This window comes from Talpa occidentalis, unplaced genomic scaffold, assembly GCF_014898055.3.
Source record: "Talpa occidentalis isolate TD23 unplaced genomic scaffold, MPIMG_talOcc4v2.1 talOcc4.14, whole genome shotgun sequence".
Classification (NCBI taxonomy): domain Eukaryota; kingdom Metazoa; phylum Chordata; class Mammalia; order Eulipotyphla; family Talpidae; genus Talpa; species Talpa occidentalis.
In genome coordinates this window covers 13414127-13432522 of record NW_023601433.1, presented here as the reverse complement: position 1 = coordinate 13432522, position 18396 = coordinate 13414127, and the positions used below count along the sequence as shown (strand labels likewise).

Below are 18396 nucleotides of genomic sequence, written 5' to 3'. Positions count from 1 at the left end.
TGGGAAAGTCGCATGGATGTGGCAAAGCAATAGTTCTAGAAGCTGGGCATGCGTGTGAAGGAGTGTATGTTGCATACATTTAGGGGTGGTTGTCTCTGTGGTCAGATGCAATCTATGTGTGAGAAATGCAAGTAGGTGATAAAGTCTTTATCTTAAAGGATGTCTTTTTGTGAACTCGTGGGTCTGGTCAAAATGTTCCGTCATTTCTTCGGGTGGTGGCAGCTTAGGGGCTTAGAGTAACGGCCAAAGCCACAGGGCCTCTTCATAGCCAATATGGCTTTGCTTCAAGGCTGACTTAAAAGCCTCTCCAGGCTCTCCCTGCACCCAAGGTTGCTGATTTTCTTCCTCTCAACTGCAACGGGAAGGATATGGGGGACCATGAAAGCAACTTTGCCATGGTCCATGTATTAGGGACCCCTGCTGGGCTTCCCAGACAAATACTTAGCAACCTCTGATTCTCTGGCTCTTGCAGATTGAGGAAACAGGAAGGGCTTCACAGAGACTGAGTGACTGCAGGGAGGCCCTCGGCCTTGCTGTTGGCTCCGGGGCAGTGAGGAAGATGTGGCTGTTCCTTGGCTGGCTGGAAGCTGGGCTCTATGTGCTTCAGGCAGAGCCTCAGGGCACAGCCTTAAGCTTCACCCTCCTCCCCTGCCCCTGGTCTCTACATTCTCGTGCCTGTCTCCCCTGACCAGAGTCCTATGGTTTTGATGCTCTAGATTCTTTAGGGACCAGGTGGAGAAAGGCCTTGCCACTCCCACTGTAGCTGGTGAGCCTGGGGAAGCAATGTGGCCGGGCTGTATTGCAAAGCCAGCTCTTGGCAAGAAGTGACTCCGGCAGGTTACAAAGGCTGGAGCTGCTGCCTGTGACCCTGGGAACAGGCCTGGTGCTGTGAACCCTGCTCTTCAGCGCCTGGCCGCTTTCCTGCCATCCAGATCCCAGTGTCAGCACTGGCCTGATGGAAGTGGGGGGAGCTGCCAGTACCATCTCTCTGCCAGTAGTTCCTTCCTGGTAGCCTCTGGTGAGCTCTGCCCTACCCAGGTCATCCTGCACCATTTTGATGTAACTCCTCTATAGTCAGAAACTTCCTGTGGCCCCGTATTCTGGGGGGATAGGAACTGCCGCTGATCTTGGCATTCAATGCTCAGTATGGTTTCAGGGTTTTCAAAAGCAGGGTCTGTTGCTCCCTTCTGCTGTGGCTGGTGTCTTTGACCCTGAAACTCCATTCTCTACCCTTCAGAGCCTTTCCTGGTCTTTGTAGCTCCTTGCATTTGTCCTCTTTTTCCTTTAAGGCTGTGCTTGAGGCCCTGTTTGCAGGGTGTGGTGGCATTTCCAGTCTGGACTGCTGTGCCGCCCTGGGCCAGGCAGCCTCCTGGAGGGAGCAGGAGAGATGATGAATGTTTGTGAAAATGAGGGAAACAAGACAGGCGGAGAAGAGTGTGGCTACTGCCAGAGTTCAGAGATGCCTCCCCGGTTGGGTTTTATTTTTTAATTTTTATTTTTATGTTTTAAAGATTTATTTATTTATTTATACAAGCACTGGGTACAGTCAGAAGCGCGGGAGGGTGAGAGAATCCACCAGAGCCAGAGCGGGGAGCAGAGCAGGCAGAAGGACCAAAGTACACTGCTGAGGGGAGCAGCGGGCGGCAGGAGAGGTCTGCGCGCCACGTGGGACCCTCCTCCGGTGGCCGGGGAGCAGCCGGGATTCGAACCAGTGCCGCAGAGGCTGCGGGCAGCTTCTCAACCCAGCGCTCAACTGCTGCGCCACCAGGGAGGTCCCCTGGTTGGGTTTTTTTTTTTTTTTTTTAAAGATTTATTTAATTTATTTATTTATACAAGCACTGGGTACAGTCAGAAGTGCGGGAGGGTGAGAGAATTCACCAGAGCCAGAGCGGGGAGCAGAGCAGGCAGAAGGACCGAAGTACACTGCTGAGGGGAGCAGGGGGCGGCAGGAGAGGTCTGCGCGCCATGTGGGACCCTCCTCCGGTGGCCGGGGAGCAGCCGGGGATCGAACCGGCGCCGCAGAGGCCGCGGGCAGCTTCGCAACCCAGCGCTCAACCGCTGCGCCACCGGGGAGGCCCCCCCTGGTTGGGTTTTAAAGAATGAATAGGAGCTTGTCAGTAAGATTCTAGAGGAGCAAGAAAGGAAATGACTCCAGTATGGGGAGCCACAGACAGCGCAGGGCCTTGGGTACAATGGGCAGGCCAACCTTGGGTTGGTGAACAGGCCATGTAGACTCTGTGTCCAGCACCCCCTTGGAATCCCTGGCTATAGTGGGGGATAGGCACAGGTCTGGTTGGCCTCAGGGTTTTCCACATATTTTCCATCCGTGTTGAGTGGGCCCCAGTGGGTCCACATTTGGACTCAGGAGATCTCCAGTCGCGTGGCCTGCTGCACAGGCAGGAGACAGGGCAGCAAAAATATTAAAATTCAGGGACCCTTGTAAGTCTTATTTGACATGGTCAGGGGCCAGGATGAGAGGGCCTAGGGTGCAGGTACTGGAGCTGGGGCCAGCACCTCAGTATCTTAGTGCTCCCCTCATCCTTTCAGGTAGGGAAACTGAGTCTTACCAGGCCATCAGTGGCAGAGCTGGGAGGTGACACACGTGTCCCTCTGTGGCCCAGCTCCTCGTGGAGATCCAGACGATGGCCCATGTGAGGGTGGTGCTGGCACCTCCTCATCTCAGGTGGGAAAATGCTGTCACACACCGGGACAGCCCGCACTGTGCACCCACAGGGCCCATGGTCACCCTTTCTTGGAAGAGTTGGTTAAGTGTTTTCGTAGAGTTTCCCACCCGGGTGTGACACACACACCATTTCACAATAAATAACCCAAGCGACGCCACACTCTGTATCTCGCGTAGCCTTTTGCTACTTTTGAAGACAAGTTGGGAATAGAGCCTTGAAGAATGTGTTTCATTTCCTGTTAGAGCAAATATTAATCCTGCAGGGCTTCCCGTATCTTCTCCAAAAGGGCTTAAGAAGCGCATTCCCCACACTCCGAAGGACCCCTTCTTGTGCCGCCTCACATCCTTACTCATCAGCGCTTGATGGCCTTTGGGAATAAACATGGGGGGCGCACAAAAACTTGGGGAGACTTACAAGCAAACCTGTGACTCTTTGGTTTCCACATGTCTGGCCGCTCTGCAGCACCCCAGTTCTGACCCCAGTCTGTTGCACTTGCGGTGCGTTCAGGGAGCAGCAGATGAGCCCCATTTTGGTGAGGGAGCTTCCTTGCGTGCTCTGCCCTCTGACTCCCCCGTGCTCTCTCTCATTTCAGGCCTCTGAAGACTAAACGTTGGATCTCGTGTGGGCACACCAGCCATTGTGGCCAAGGACATCCGGCGGATGGCTCAGAGTCCTCTCGGGCCTGGAGTTTCCGAGTGAGTAGACGCCGTGGGGGGCCCTTGGAGCTGTGCCCCTCGTGCCATCACATGTCCACCCCGGCTTGTGCGGTGTATGGGGGTTGGGGGAGAAGCGACAATGTGTGTGGGGGCCCTCACCTCCTGCAACAAAAGCTCAAACTCAGCAACACTAGAGCTTTTCATCATCTTCTGCTTTGACAAATTTACCTTTATTTTGCAGAGAAAGAGGGAAAGGATTACAGGGTATTTCTAGAAGCTAGATGGCCCCAGAGTAGGAGGAGCATTTCCTTATTCACCTCTCCTTTCAGCAGTTTTGTCCACAGGGTCCACCAGGTCCCATTTTTGCCACCCCAAGGGGCTCCTGTCCTCTGTGGGATGCTGTCTGGCCTTCTCGGGTGCCTCCTTTCCTGTTGGGGTGCTGATGGGGCCTGGGCCACCAGGTGGGAGCCATCTCCTCAATGGTTGCATACTCCAGCCCACTTCGTATGGACTCCAGGTGGCCAGGGTGCTGGGGTGCTCTGGCCCTTCCCAGAGGCAGCAGGCAGGGCTGGCTCACTTCAGAAAGTCCCCGCACATGGATTGTGAGTTTTGAGGGTGGGTCACCTCAAGAGTGCCTCCAGCTGGGCAGTGAGAGCCACCAGCCCTGCATAGTTTCCTAAAGCTGCTACAGGAAAGTGCCAGAAACTGGGTGAGTTAAATCACAGAAATTTATTGTCTTGCAGTTGGTAGGCTAGAAGATTAAGCCCAAGATTAAGATGTCATGGGGTTGGGGGACACCGAGGGACGGTTTGTCCAGCCTCCCTCCTCGCTGATGCTGGTGTGCCGAAATCTTTGTTGTTCTTTGACTTGTGCCACATGGTTCAAATCATCACCTGGCTTTCTACTTCTCTATTTCTGAACCCTAATGTATCCTTTGTACAAGGACCCAGTCATATCAGATTAGGTCCTACCCTGATTGACCTCAACTTGATCATCAGTTGATAGACTTATGTGATTTTTGTTTCATCTCTTGATGTGGGAGATGGCATCATTTGATTGTCTCATGTTGAATCAACCATTGCGTCCTTGGAATAAGTCCCACTAGGTGTGGGACCCATTTAATTTAAATTGTCAAATATTGTGCCAGAGTATGCCATAGAGTGCTCTTTTATTATTCTTTCAAGTCTCTGGGATCAATATTGATGACTTCTCTTTCATTTCTGGTATTAGTAATTTGGCTCTTTTCTCCCTTTTTCATGGTTTTCCAAGTTTTTTTTTTTTTAAATTTGAGTTCATTGATTTTCTCTATTAGTTTCCATTTTCAATTTCACTGATTTATGCTCTAATTTTTATCATATTTCTTCTGCTTTCTTTAGACTGAAATTGTTTATTATCTTGTTTTCTAAGATAGACTTTTAAGTTTTGGATTTTTGATCTCCTTATATACATACTTCTCTCTGAGTACTGCCTCTACCACATCTTACAAATTTTGACAAGTGGCATTTCATTTTTAATTATTTCAACAAGTTAAAATTTTTTCTCTGATATTTCTTAATTTACCCATGTGTTGTTTAGAATTGTGTTGTTTGATTTTCAAATACTTGGGGATTTAAGATATTTTCCTGTTCATTGGTTTTTAGCTTAGTACCATTCTGATCTGAGAATATAATCCTTTCTTTTCTTTTCTCTTCTCTTCTCTTCTCTTCTCTCTCCCACCCTCCTCCCTCCTTCTTTCTTTTCTCTTTATTTATTTATGCATACAAGGCCAGAGGTGCGGGATGTGTGTGAGAAGATTCCCCAGAGACAGAGTGGGGAACAGACCAGGCAGACTGACTGAAACACACTGCTGAGGGTAGCAGTGGGCGAGACAGGAGAGGTCTGCCGTGCCATATGGGTTGCTCCCTGGGTGGGGATCGAACTCGTGCTGCAGTGGCTGCTGATAGCTTCATAGTGCTGAGATTTAACCCCAGGGAGGCCCGATTTCTATTTTTAAAAAATGCATTATGGTGTGCTTTATGACGCTAGATATGGTCTGTCTTGGTGTTATGATCAGAATGTTTATGTCCCCTACCCCCAGTTCCTGTGTTGAAATCATAACCTCCAAGGTGATGGTATTAGGAGGTGGGGACTTTGGGAGGTGCTTAGGTGATTGGTCAAAGCCCTCATGAATAAGATTAGTGCCCTTGTAAAAGAAGATCTAGAAAGAGCCCTTGCCTGTGCATGTCAGGATCCAGCAAATTGTCTGGGACCTCAAAGAGGGCCGTCACCTGATCATGCTGGCACCCTGATCTTGGATTTCTCTAGCTACTAGAACTGTGAGCAATGCATTTTGTTGTTTACAAGCTAGCCTGTCTCTGTTGTTTTCTTATAGCAGTCCAAACAGATGTAGGCCCTTGATGAATGTTTCTGCATGCTTGAGAAGAATGCGTGTTTGGCTGTTGTTCGATGGAATATTCTATAAATGTCAATTAGATCCAGCTGATTGATAGCTCTGCTTAGGTGAACTATCCTTGTTGATGTTCTGCCCGCCTGTTCTATCAATTACTGACAGGCAGTGTTGAAGTCTCCAATTATAATGGTGCTCTTCTTTCAAGTCTATCAATTTTTGCCCATACATATTTTTTCACATTTTATTTGATAGTTTATTTATCTGTTTATTAAACTACTTCACTGAGATGTAACTGACATATGAAAAATGTATATACTTAATGTATAAAAAACTTAATGAGTTTGGAGGTAAATATATACCTATGAAACCTTTGCCACAATCTTTTCTGTAGATATATTTAATCACCTTCAGACGTTTCTTCTTTTTCATTATTATTTGGCTATTATTATTATTATTTTATTATTATTTTACTAATTTTTATTATTACTTTGTTGATAAAAATATTTAACATAAGTTCTGTTCCCTTAGGAAATTTTTATTTGCATTTTATTGTAAAAATACAATACAGCATTATTAACCATAGGCTCTATATATGCTATATAGTGTGTCTCTAGAATTTATTCTGGTATAACTAAAACTTTGTGTTATTTGTTACCAAATAATGGGCTTGCTACCTGATGTGCATAGAAGTGGATTGCTATGCTATCAAGTTTTGAGAAAAGAAAAGAAGCTTTATGGCAAATGGATTGGCAAGGAAGGAGAAGGAAACCTCAATTCTGCCTCCTTGGTTAAGAAAGGAGATGAGGTTTACATGGGTTTGGGGGACCAGGCTTGAGAACAAAGGGGCTAAATTTTCTTGGCTAAGGAGTGGGCTAAAGCTAAAGAAAGTGGACTTAGCTGAAGTTTTTGGGAAGTTACAAAAATTGGATAATACATGGAGAGGTTTCTCCGAATGACTGGACTTTCTTATATCCTGTGGCTTGGTGACTTGGAAACAGATAAGTGAGGCTGTGGACGGGATATCTCCAGTTGTCCTTGCTGGATAAAGGATCTAGCTCACAGTCACTATTTGGAAAGCAGGATTCAGACATTACTGCCTCCTTCAGATGCTGATGGTCTGTCTTTAAAATGGCACCGGTGGTGGCACTGGGGGTCGGGCCTCCCTGGCCTGTTGGGTGGACCCTGCCAGCACAGAAGCAGATGGACTTTAAGGGTCATTTCTGAATTACTAATTGTTTTGCTCTCTTAGTGGATAAACTTTTCACCTTGCCCTTTTCCCTGCGTCCTCAGTATTTTGTTTTTGGAATTACATTAGTGGGGCTTCTGCATATCCAGAAAAACAAGATCACCCCCTGCTTGTCAGTGATCCCAGCACCAGTATTGTTTCTCACAAACAGATTTTTCAACTGTCACCATCTGTTCTGCTCTTAATTATAAGTGTAAAAAATATTATTTTCCTAATTTTCTCAAAGGAAGGGCAGAATATGTATTCCTAAAGACCACAGCTCTTGTTTGAGGAAGTGGATCTGCCACCCACGCACTGAAGATACAGTTGCTTCTGCCCCAAATGGAAGCATCATAGTTACTTTACGTAAAGGGTACTATTGAGTCACCTACATCCACCTAAAAGGAAGTTAGGTGGAAGGAGCCACATTGACATGGAGCCCAAAAGGAGGGTCCCTCACACCCCTGTGAGGTCCCAGCCTCCCCGGTGCAGGATGGGAATGTGCTGGAGGGTGCATGGTGACCTTTGCAGCTCCTGAGGGTTTCTAAAAGCAGACCATGCTTTGGGGCAGTTTTTCTGCCCTTAGAAGCCCTTAGAAGCCAGTGATGCTGGTCCTGGCTGGCGTCAAGCTGCAAGTGCTGACAGCCAGTATATGGGACGGGGCAGCAGCTTCCTGACCCAAAGTGGGCTTGAGCATCCGTCCCAGTAGATGGGTATGGGCAGTGTTTTCTCTGGTTCTAAGCTGGGTTTGAGCCAAGCTTCGAATCCAATGCAAGGCACACAGAACATCTGGAGTTCTGTGGCTGGAGGACACAGGTTGAGAGGCCGAGTGGAGAAGTGTCATGTCTTGTGGCCAATGCATGGCTGAGGCTGGCAACCCTGAACATCAGAGCCTGATGCTGCTCTGCCTCCTACATTAAACACCTGGGTTGCCTAAAGAACAAGTGGGAAAGAGCTTTATTTTTTTAAATTGATTTATTTATGCATGTGAGAACTGGAGTGTATTCCAGAGGTGTGGGGGTGAGAGGATTCACCAGAGACAGAGTGGGGAGCAGAACAGATAGATTGAAATACACTGCTGAGGGGAGCAGTGGGCGAATCAGGAGAGGTCTGCTGTGCCATGTGGGTAGCTCCCTGGCTGGGGATTGAATTCATGCTGCAGTGGCTGTGGAAACCTTCTTAGGTTGTGTTTAAACCCCTTGCGCCACCAGGGAGGCCCCCAAAGAGCTTTATTTTTATCCCCACTGTCCCCCTAAACCTGCCTGGGGGTGCTGATTGTTTCCCTGCCCAAATGAGCAGTCAGGGAGCGCTCTGAGATTTCTGTTGTGCAAGGGCAGAGTTCTCTGGTTCTTTCCAACCTCAGGAACAGTCTCAATTCAGCACTAAAGAGGCCTACTAAGATCTCTGAGCTTTTCGACTCCTGGCTGGGACCTGAGCTCTCTAGGAAGCTGAGCTGTATGTGCCGTCCTCGTCGCTTTGCCTTGACAGTCTGGCTTGACCCCAGGGATTAGAACATCTGGGAGAAGGGCGGTCTCACCCTCATGGGCTGGTTGGCAAGTTCAGGGTCCAGCAGATATTTGACTCGAGTCGTCCTCTCCAGGGATGCCTTGTGGATTCCAGAGATTTGCCTGCTGGGAACTTGCAAGTCATCTGCAAGACTTCAGGCAAGCCTACCACGGCAGGTGCCTGCGACTCACTATTCCATTATTCCCCACTCTAGTGTCCCCCAGGCCCCTTGGCCAGTCATTTCAGGGTGGACCTCCCTCCCCTCCCCTTCCACCCAGAGCAGCTCTTCTTCCTTTCTTGTGGGGTGACAGCAGCTAAGGCTTCCTGCTTCTGGATTCTCAGGACACCCAGGCGCCAGCCCTCTAGACACTAAGGACTCAGGGCCGCCATCCCAGGGGCCTAGAGACCTTATTCTGGAAGTAGGACCCGCCACCTTCTCCCCCACCCCCCCAGTGGGACTCAATCCTCCAAAGAAAGCCTCTATTCTTCTCCTGGTATCCGGGAGGGCCAGAACACTGGGGAAACCATCTTGGCGGGGAGGCGGGAGGAGGGGCCATCTATGGAGCACATGGTGTGCTTGTCACTTCTGGTAGTGCTTGGGGACAGCCGGATGGGTCTGCTGAACACTGTCCCACAGCCAGTGGCCTTTGGGGCGAGACGGCCCTGAGTAACTTTCATTCCGAGCCTTTGGGCTTTTGAGAAGGCCTGGGAATACAAGGTTGTACGGTCAGCTAGGTAAAGCAGCGGGAATCTCATGCCTCAGCCAGGCAGGACTGACGAGGGGCAGCCTTGAGTGCTTGTCCTCTATCTGCTGGTGTGCTGGGCTTAGGTCATGGCTACACTGTCAACACAGCAGTGCTGCTTCCTCAGGAGGAGTTTGGAGAGACCCTCTCCCTGCAAAACTGGATAGAGAATGGCCATTTCTCGAGCTTGTTGAGGGGGATCCAGATGGTTCAAGAGTTGTTTCTCTCTCTTTGGGTCACAAGCGGTGGTCACAAGTCTTAGGGGTTCAGGGCAGCTAAGGAGTAGTTGGGATGTCGTTGTCTGTGTTTGGCTTGGAGATGGGGAAGTTTTATGTTTATTCAAATTAGCAGTAATTTAAAATTACAATTTTAGTCTTAATTGTATGTATTTGGGGATCCCATTTAAGTCTCTGGAAATAATTGCAGAGTAATATTTTGGGACGTTATATTAGAATGCACAGATGTTCGAGTGGGGAAAAGACCCTGGGGGTGAGCCTGACCGTGGCGGGGGGTGTCTGTGTACAGCTTCTGCGGCATGGGCCCCCTCCCTGCCTGGCTCTGGGCAGGGCTGCAGAAACACCTTGGTACCAGCCACTTCAGCCCTCTGTCCTGTCAGGTCCCAGGAAATAAGGCCACATGGGACACTGTGGTTTGGCCTGAGCTGGTTGTGAGAGGCACATGCCCCTGGGGAGGCATCCTTGGCAAGGGAAGGGAGCCCCCAAAGTGTCCTCCAGCCACGAAGCTCCAGATGTGCTTTGTGCCGGTGCATTTGGTTAGAAGTGTTTGACTCAAACCCAGCTGAGAACCACAGAAAACACTGCCTACATGTTTGGGAGGGAAACGTAGCTCCACCGAGGTGGGTGGGTCAGCAGAGGATGCGGAGGTCAGCTGGGGCAGATCCCAGCAGGGTAGGGATCACCTGGAGGATTGGACAGAGATGGGGTTCGGGGGTGGGGGAGTCAAATGGCCTTTAGCTCAGTCTCTGAAGTCTCCCACCTGGGACAGAATTGTGTTAACAGTGGGGTCTGCGCAGGGGTAGTCAGCTGTCTTGGCTGAGATCTGTCGGAGGGGGGTGCGGTGGGGGCAGCTCCTTTATTTTCCTGAGGAAGAGAGTGCAGATATATGTCTCATGCTGTAACTATCTGAGAGAAGAGGCTTAATCTCTGTTTAGTTTTATGCTGTGTCAGTTCACATTTTCAACCCCCTTTAACCCTTCCCGCAGAGCACATCTCTGTTTTAACCAGAATCTGACAGGGCAGTCACCCTGGTTCCTAAAGCAGAAAGGGAAATTGGGAGCATGTGCACAGATCTATTTTTGAGATCTTGGTTTTGTTCTGTTGCCTGTTTATTTGATTGCTTGTAGAGGAGTGAAGGTTCCTGGCCCGCTGGAAATTTTTCTCTCCAGAGAGGTATTTCAATCTAGTTGAAATAGATACAGAACTTGATTTCGTGGTGATTCTGAGAAAAGAAATGAAAGTCCAGACGTCTCCAGTAACTGCCTTGGTGGGTCTTTGGGGGCGTCAAGAGCCGCCCTGTATTTGTGATGTGAGACTTGATCGCTTTGCTTTCGGGCCTCCGGCTTGGTACATGGCTCTCTTGCAGCCAGCCCTCTTGCACATTTTACTTCTCAAGCAAGATAGTTCACGTAGAATCTGTGGACATTCAGTCCCTGGCAGCTGTCCTTCTGTGACCTTCCAGGCCAGCAGTAGGGCTAGGAGTTGTGGGATCTCCCCCCACCCGCCCGCCACGGGATACAAAACCATTGGCAGGAGAGGCATGCTTGCAAAGCTGGAAGCAGGGCATCCTGGCCCTGGCCTGTCCCAGACTACATGGACATGGTGAGTGACCAGCTTGGTGCAGGAGGCCAGCTTATCCCCCAGAGTCACTGGCAGTTCTAATGAGGAGGTAATGATGCCTGTGCATTAGGCACACGCTGGGGGCCTGATTTCTCCTTTGTTTCTCTCCACGGCTCAGCTACCCCAGAGAGGAGAAAGAGGGTTCATAGAGTGGACTGGTAATGGCGTGTGCTCACGGAGCCCCTGGATGGCACTTCTGGGCTCCCCAGAGATAGGCAGGTAGGACCCCAGGAGAATAAAAGGGAAGCAGAGAGGGCCTGGGTGGGGTGCGGTTTGGAGGCTGTGGTGATGATGGGTAAGAGCAGAGAGTACGCGGGGTCAGGCTAACGGGCCTGTCTTCATGACTGTGGCACCACCCCGGTCCCCTTGCCTCTCTGAGCCTAGTCTGTAAAGTGGGCATCTTAGAAATGTGCCTCTCGTGAATCTGTCTATGCAGCGAGCAAACACTTGAGAAATGACAAAGGATGGTTCATACCCTGGGGGTGACTCCAGGAGAGCCCCCCTGCCCCATTGCCCAAGACACAGGCTCAGCACTGGTCTGGAGGTCACTGCGCATACAGGGTCCCTGCAGAGGGGTCAGTGTGCTGCCTGGGGGCTTGGGGTGTCAGGAGAGGCACCAGGTTGGGGTGCTGAGTTGGCTCAGACTGCCAAGGGAAGGTGCTGCTGGGGTGTGTGCCACAGCACCCCCTCCTGGTCATTTTGCCGAAGCTGAATTTGCATGGAATGGGCTCATTGGCCCAGTCAGGAGGAACCAGCTGCTCTGGGGGGGGTGGCCAGGCCCATGGTCACTCCACAGGTCAGAAGTTGGGGGAGAAAAGGTCCTCTGGTGACTGCTCATTCTCTGCCCTCAACACTGTTAAATGCTTGGCTCCCCGGAGCTGGGGCCTGGAGCTGCACCCATCTCAGGTCCTATACCTGTGTTCCTGTTCAGTGTGGACTCTTGTCTTTTTTTAAGATTTTTTTTTTAAGATTTATTATTCATACATACATACAAGAACCGGGATACAGGTCAGACGCGCGGGAGGGTGAGAGGATTCACCAGAGACAGAGCGGGGAACAGAACAGGCAGACTGATGAAATACACTGCTGAGGGGAGCGGCGGGCGAGACAGGAGAGGTCTGCTGCACCATGAGGGATTCTTGCCGGCCGGCCGGGATTGAACCCGCACTTCAGAGACCGCGGACAGCCTCACAGCGCTGCGCTCAACTGCCTGCGCCACCAGGGTAGACCCTATTTTTAAGATTTTGGAAACATTTTTAATTGTGGTAAAAGACACATAACAAGATTTACTGTCTTAGCCATTTTCAGGTGCCCATAATTGTTAAGTATACCTATTTTGCTGTGTGGCCCTCACCACCTTCCAGCCGCAGAACTCTTGTCATCTTGTAAAATCTGAAGTTGGCTCACTTGTACCCACTAAACACTAGCTCTTCTTCCCCCTCTCCTCCTCCCGCTGGCACCCACCGTTCGACTGTCTGGCTCTGAATTTGACTAGGAGTGGAATCACTTGTGTGTCTGGCTTCTCTCACTTGGCCTCATGTTGTCCAAGTTTATCCACGTGGCCTTTGTCAGAACGCCCTTCCTTTTCAGGACTGTGTAATGCTCCGTTGTAGAGATAGACCACATTCTGTTTATCCATCTGTCGATGTCCATGTGTTGTTCCTGCCTTCTGTGAGTAGAGCTGAGAACATGGGTGTACAGCCATCTCTCTGAGTCCCTGCTTTCAGGTCTTCTGGATGCCTACTCATGAGTGGAATTCCTGGGTCATATGGTGACTCCAAGTTTTATTTTTTGGGGGGGACACTTCCACCTTTTTCCCACATTTTTCCCATTTTACCTTCCCACCAACAGTGCACAGGAATTCCCATTGCCCTACGTCTTGCTCAGTACTTGTTATTTTCTGTTTTGTTTGTTTTTTTTTAAATAATAGCAGCCACCTAGTAGGTGTGGGATGATGGGTACTTGCTTTTTGCTGTGATGACTGCTGGTGTCCAAGTTGTCTCAGAGAGGACTGCATATTATCTGTGTCGAGCCCATGAGTTTGTTCCAGGCAGTGGCGTGCCCGGTGCCGGCAGATGCTGAGTGTTAGTGTTCTTCTCTTGGAAACCTGGACTATCCTGCAGTCCCCTGGGGGTGCAACAGGGTTCGGGGCATCTCAGTGCACAGTTTGGGAACCGAGATGCTAGAAAATGAGCTTCCAACAAGCAAAGGACTGGAGAGACACATGAGTGACATGAGAGAGAGACATAGAACGCAGAGTCATGTGTGGAATTAGCATGCACTGGGGGAAGTAGGGTAGGGAGGGAGTAGAAGTGGCTGTGTGCGCCATCGCAGTACTTGACAGCTGTGAAGAAGGGGGAGAGGACAAAAAAAAATTTTGCATGGTTTTCTGGAATTGTCTTGGTGGCGGCATTAGCATTGCTATTCTGAGCATGTTTTGTGTGTAATGCAAGATGAAGCAAATGCATAATTATGTGGAGGTCTTTGCATATCAGTTTTTAGTGGGGAGGAGAAAGGAGAAACAGAAGCAGGATACATGAGGTTAATCAAACCCCTTGAGCCCTGAACTTGAATGCCAAGGGTCAGTATGAACTCGAGGACCAACAGTGTTCCCTGGGGAGGCCAGGACACAGTGGCCACAGCATTAACAAGGAGATGCCTCTTCGCTGATAGGAGATAACTTGAATTTTGTGCTAAAAGAAACCAGAACTTCTTGGGCACAGGGCACATTCTAGGTTGGGGGCAGGACATGTACAAGCTGTATCTGGAAGGTTTTGTCATAGCAGAAAGGCACCATCAGAGGCCAGGAGGATGGTGTTCCAGGTGCTGGGAGCCACCTTGAAGAGACCACTGATGGGACATTTTGAACATCATGTGGAGGAAAAGTGCAATGGGTTGAAAGGAATCAAATACATTCCAATCCACATGTTGAAGGAAACAGAGCAGAACAACACAACGGTCACCTTTGCAGGATGCTAGGGAGCCCATGGCTTGTTGGGAATATTGGCAACTGGAAAGGCTGAATTATTTGCCCTGCTTTCGTTGTGCACCTGCCCTACTCTGCACGCAGTGAGGGGGTTCTTGTCCGTAGCCGGAGTCTGGCAAGTGAATGTGAACCATCAGGGTGGTGGTTTGGTGCTGACTGACCTCACTGTGGGAGCTTCTTGGCTGCTGGGGAAGTGAATGCCTCCAAATTCTAGCCAGAGTTGGATTCAGATACAATCTATCAATCCAAGCACCAATTTGCAGGAACACAGAGGACAGCCAGCAGTGTCCTGCTATGCTGCAGGGACAGTCACCCAAACCCAGCCAGGCTATAGGACAAGCGGCTCGGTTTTCCTGACTGGAAGCACAGTTGATAGATGAGAGGAGACTCTGTGTGTTGAAGGTTGTGCACTAGGGGGTAAATCGTTAGGGATGGGGAGGCAGTGCTGTCACACACTGGGGTATGTGGCAGGGGTGTCTCAGCAGGGCGCAGGGAGGGCTGACATGATAAGGGACTCCAGGGTATTTGCTAATCATTTATTATGCTAAATATTTGCTTTTGCTATTTTTTTAAATTTGGGTTATTTTTAAAAATAAAAAAATGTTAAAGGAAAATAAAATAGTTAAGTGCAGGAAATCAGGTCGTGAAGCTCTCAAGTCACTCAAGGGTGAAAAGCCAGCCTTATCCCCAGGATGAGACATCAGGTCACCACGTGTCTTCTGCCTCTTCCTGCAACACACACATAGCTGACTACTGTTGTTTCTGGTATTTTCTATCTTAGATGTTCATTGTAAGCTTACCCATCTATGTATTTGTTGTCTTTGTGCTTTACAGAGGGTTTTCTGGAGGGTTTTTTTCCCCCTCTGTGATTTTTCTTTCCTTTCTTGTGGTTTTTTTTTTTTTTTTAATTTTAGTTTCTAAAACTTTTTTTTTTAAGATTATTTATTTATACAAGAACCAGGGTACAGGCCAGATGTGCGGGAGGATGAGAGGATTCACCAGAGACAGAGCAGGAAACAGAACAGGCAGACTGACTGAAGTACACTGCTGAGGGGAGTAGCGGGCGAGACAGGAGGGTTCTGCCTCGCCATGTGGGTGGCTCCGTGGCCAGTGGGGCTCAAACCGGCGCTGCAGAGGCTGTGGACAGCTTCACAGTGCTGCGCTCAACTGCCTGCGCCACCAGGGAGGCCCTTCTTTTCTTTCTTGTAAGGAACTGTGCTAGGTCAGGTCCTTCGAGAAGCAGGCGCCACTGCAGAGTTAAATATGTGTGTGTGTGGGGGGTGTGTCGGCTGCCAGGGAGAAGAGGGCGTGGGGGCTTCCAGCTAGAGCATCTGGATGCCCCCTTTTGCAACAAAGTCACCCACTCATGAGTGCTGAGACCCCCGGGGAGGGGGGTCTGTGTCTATGTCCCCGCTTTCCTCTGTCCTTGGGAGGTGGGGCCTGTGCAGACACCCCTGTGGAGTCTCAGAGTTGCAGAATGAGTCACTGAAGCTCTGATGTCAACGGATGGCATTTGCTTTGCAGTAAGTATTTTCTGGAACAGTTGACCCTTGAACAATGGGGGGGTTAGGGCTACCCCCAACCTTCCCAGTCAGAACTCAGAACAGAAGCCTTCCCGATGACATCAGCAGCCGATGAACACATATTTTGTTTATTCTATGCAGTATTTACTGTATTTGTACAATAAAGTCAGCTAAAGGAAAGGAAATGTTATTAAGAAAAATCATACAGCAGTGTCCTCTCTTTATCGATCCTGTCGATTTATAGCATCTGTTTACAAGGAAATCCACATCGGCATGAACCATCACTGTTTAGACCGAGTTGTTCCCGTGCCAGCTGTACTCGCCGTGAAAGGCATGTGGCGCATTGGTTAGGAACAGGCCCCGAAACCATATGGCCCGGGGTCAAATCCTGACAGTGCCCTCTGCTGGCTCGGTGCTGATGGCATGTTTCGTGGCCACCTGGGTCCTGAGGGGAGGTGATGTACTTGGTCCCGAAGATAGAGACTGGTGTGTGCCCATCACCTGGATATGCAGCGAGGGACAGTGTGGAGCTTGCCTGGCCACTGAGCTCCCTGGGGAGCTCAGGAAAAGATTATATGTTTGGCCTTTCTGCTGAGATTTAGTGGGAGGAGCAGGGGTGAACTTGTGACCATCATTTTCGGTATTTACTGGGGGTTCTCGGCATGGTTTATTGCCAGCTGACCTCTCTGTGAGGTCAGCTGTTGGGTACATAGGGCCATCCCCCTTATCTTTGTAGCTCCCTCCTGCACCAATCAGACTCTCACAAATGTGTGGCTCATTTTTCCATGAGTGACCCTTCTGTGTCCTTTCTCGGGACCAGGAGGGTCCTCCCGTTGAGAAGCACAGGCGTGCAGACCCAAAGACCTGCCTTCATCCTCCCAGGGCTGGGGACAGCCCCCTGCCTCTCCCATGCCTGGCAGGCTTCTGCCAAAGCAGCTCTGAGCACTGTTTTAGCTCTTTAATTGGTAAATTCTGTGACTCGCCCAAAATTACAGAGCAAAGCTGATGGAATCAGAATTTATAGATTCCCTTTTCCCTCGTGTAGTTCCTTGGTTTTCTGGAAATTTCAGTTTAGAACAAGATGGTCCTCTCACCAGGCCTTGGGAGCGTCTGAGGCCTTGCTGATCTCATCGTGGGCTCTCCCGGCTTTGAGTTCTAGAGGCTTGCTCCCTGTCCCAGTGAGCTGGATTCTGGGTCAGGCCACCCCTTGGCCCCTTGGTGACCCCAGAGTCACTGTAATGGGGGAGGTGGTGGAGGCTCATGGCCCTGACCTGCCATAGTCTGGGGCGACACAGGCCCTGCTGCTCACGAACTGGCCCAACCTGGGGGAGGCCGGGAAACCTGGGGGCACACAGGCTAGTGAGCAGCACCTGTCTGTGCCTCGCGGTGTAGACTTTCTGTGAGACTTGGCTGTGTGGCTCTTGAACTCTCACAGTCAGCCCTTTTTGCCAGTTCCGATTGGTATCCTGGTTGGTGGGTCAGGAAACCGATTCCCGAGCGGGGAGCTCAGAGTACAGAGCTGCGGACATTCCTGGACGATCTGACTGAGAACGTCCAGCATGGCCCTCTTGCCCCCCAAGCACTTGAGTGAGTCAGGGGCCCCTTCTCTGCAGGTGGCTCACGTGCTACCCTGGCCCCTTCATCCCCATCTTGGGTCGTGGCTGCACCTTCAGCTGCTCCCCTCCTTCACTTCCTACTCTAGACCTAAAGGCCCTGCTTGACGTGCCCACGGGATCTTTCTGGATCCCCGTCTGCTCGCCTTAGTTGCTTTCTTGGGGAGGCCAGGCTGCCCCTCCGTGATGTCCAGCAGCCTGGCCACCTGCCCCTTTGGTAGCCTCCACCAGGAGCCAAGGCCTCCAGCCTCAGGAGCTCCCCAACCCGAGTCCCCACTCTCTGGACATCTTGGTAAAAGGCCGGAATTTCTCTAACACTGCTAGCTTGAAGCTGCTCTTCACCCTGCGACCCAGGGGTCTCTGTCAGAGCCCATCTGACCGGGCTGATGGTGGCTGCACTGCCCTTAGGCCCCAGTGACTGAAAGCCTGACTCATCTCCCACCTGAGCTCTTACCTTCACCATGTAGGCTTCAGTCACACCAGAACTTTGTTTCTGGTCCTTTAATTTACCTCCAGGCCCTGGCTCATGCTGTGCCTGCCGCCTGGGTCTCTCCCTGTGTCCCCCTGCCTGACTCACTCCTCCCCCTCCTCCTAGGAGGCCTTCTTTAGGTGGGGTAGGGCCATCCTGTGCGCCACCCACGTGGTACTGGGCCTACGTTTTCCGGCCCGTCTTGGATTTGATGTCCCTGAGGGGGTGAGCCCCCAGCAGGCAGGACCTGCATCTTCTGTGACCTGGTGTGGAATATGCCATGGAGAAGGAGCTAAGTTGATGTTTGAGGACTGAGTGGAAAAGCTCTAGGTGTGTGCCGGGGCTGGGGGCAGGCAGAAGCCTCTGCTTCATACTTCAGTTGTGATGAAAGTCCCGGCAAGAACGTGAGTGGTGGTTGTCCTGCTTGGAGGCTGCTGTGGAGAAAGGTCTAGGCAGAGGCTGCAGCTGTGTGGTTTTGTTATAGGACAGGGAGAGGGTCAGCCCAAACCCCGCAAACCTGCCTATTCTAAATGGGTTCTGCCATCCGCCGCATCAACACAAAACATAGGAGACTTTAATGGGAAGGAACTTTAATAAAACTAGGAAACAATACAGGTAAGGCAAAGAGTCTAGTTTCTAAATGAAGCACCCAAAGTTACCCGTCCCCTCGTGGGTAAAAGTCCATCCATATGGGATTGGCCCAGAGCAAAGCCCCAAAGCCTGCCCCAAGTCTAAAGCATCTTCCA

The 18396-nt window shown here is 50.4% G+C and overlaps 1 protein-coding gene across 3 annotated transcripts in view; it reads left to right on the top strand.

The window, feature by feature from the left end:
• APBA2 (amyloid beta precursor protein binding family A member 2) overlaps positions 1–18396 on the top strand; it is a 206777-nt gene that overhangs the window by 40032 nt on the left and 148349 nt on the right. For all 3 annotated transcript variants that reach the window (XM_037510098.1, XM_054694791.1, XM_037510099.2), the window contains exon 2: positions 3277–3379. The gene's annotated coding sequence lies outside the window, so the exon portion shown is untranslated. The remainder of the gene's footprint in view (positions 1–3276; positions 3380–18396) is intronic.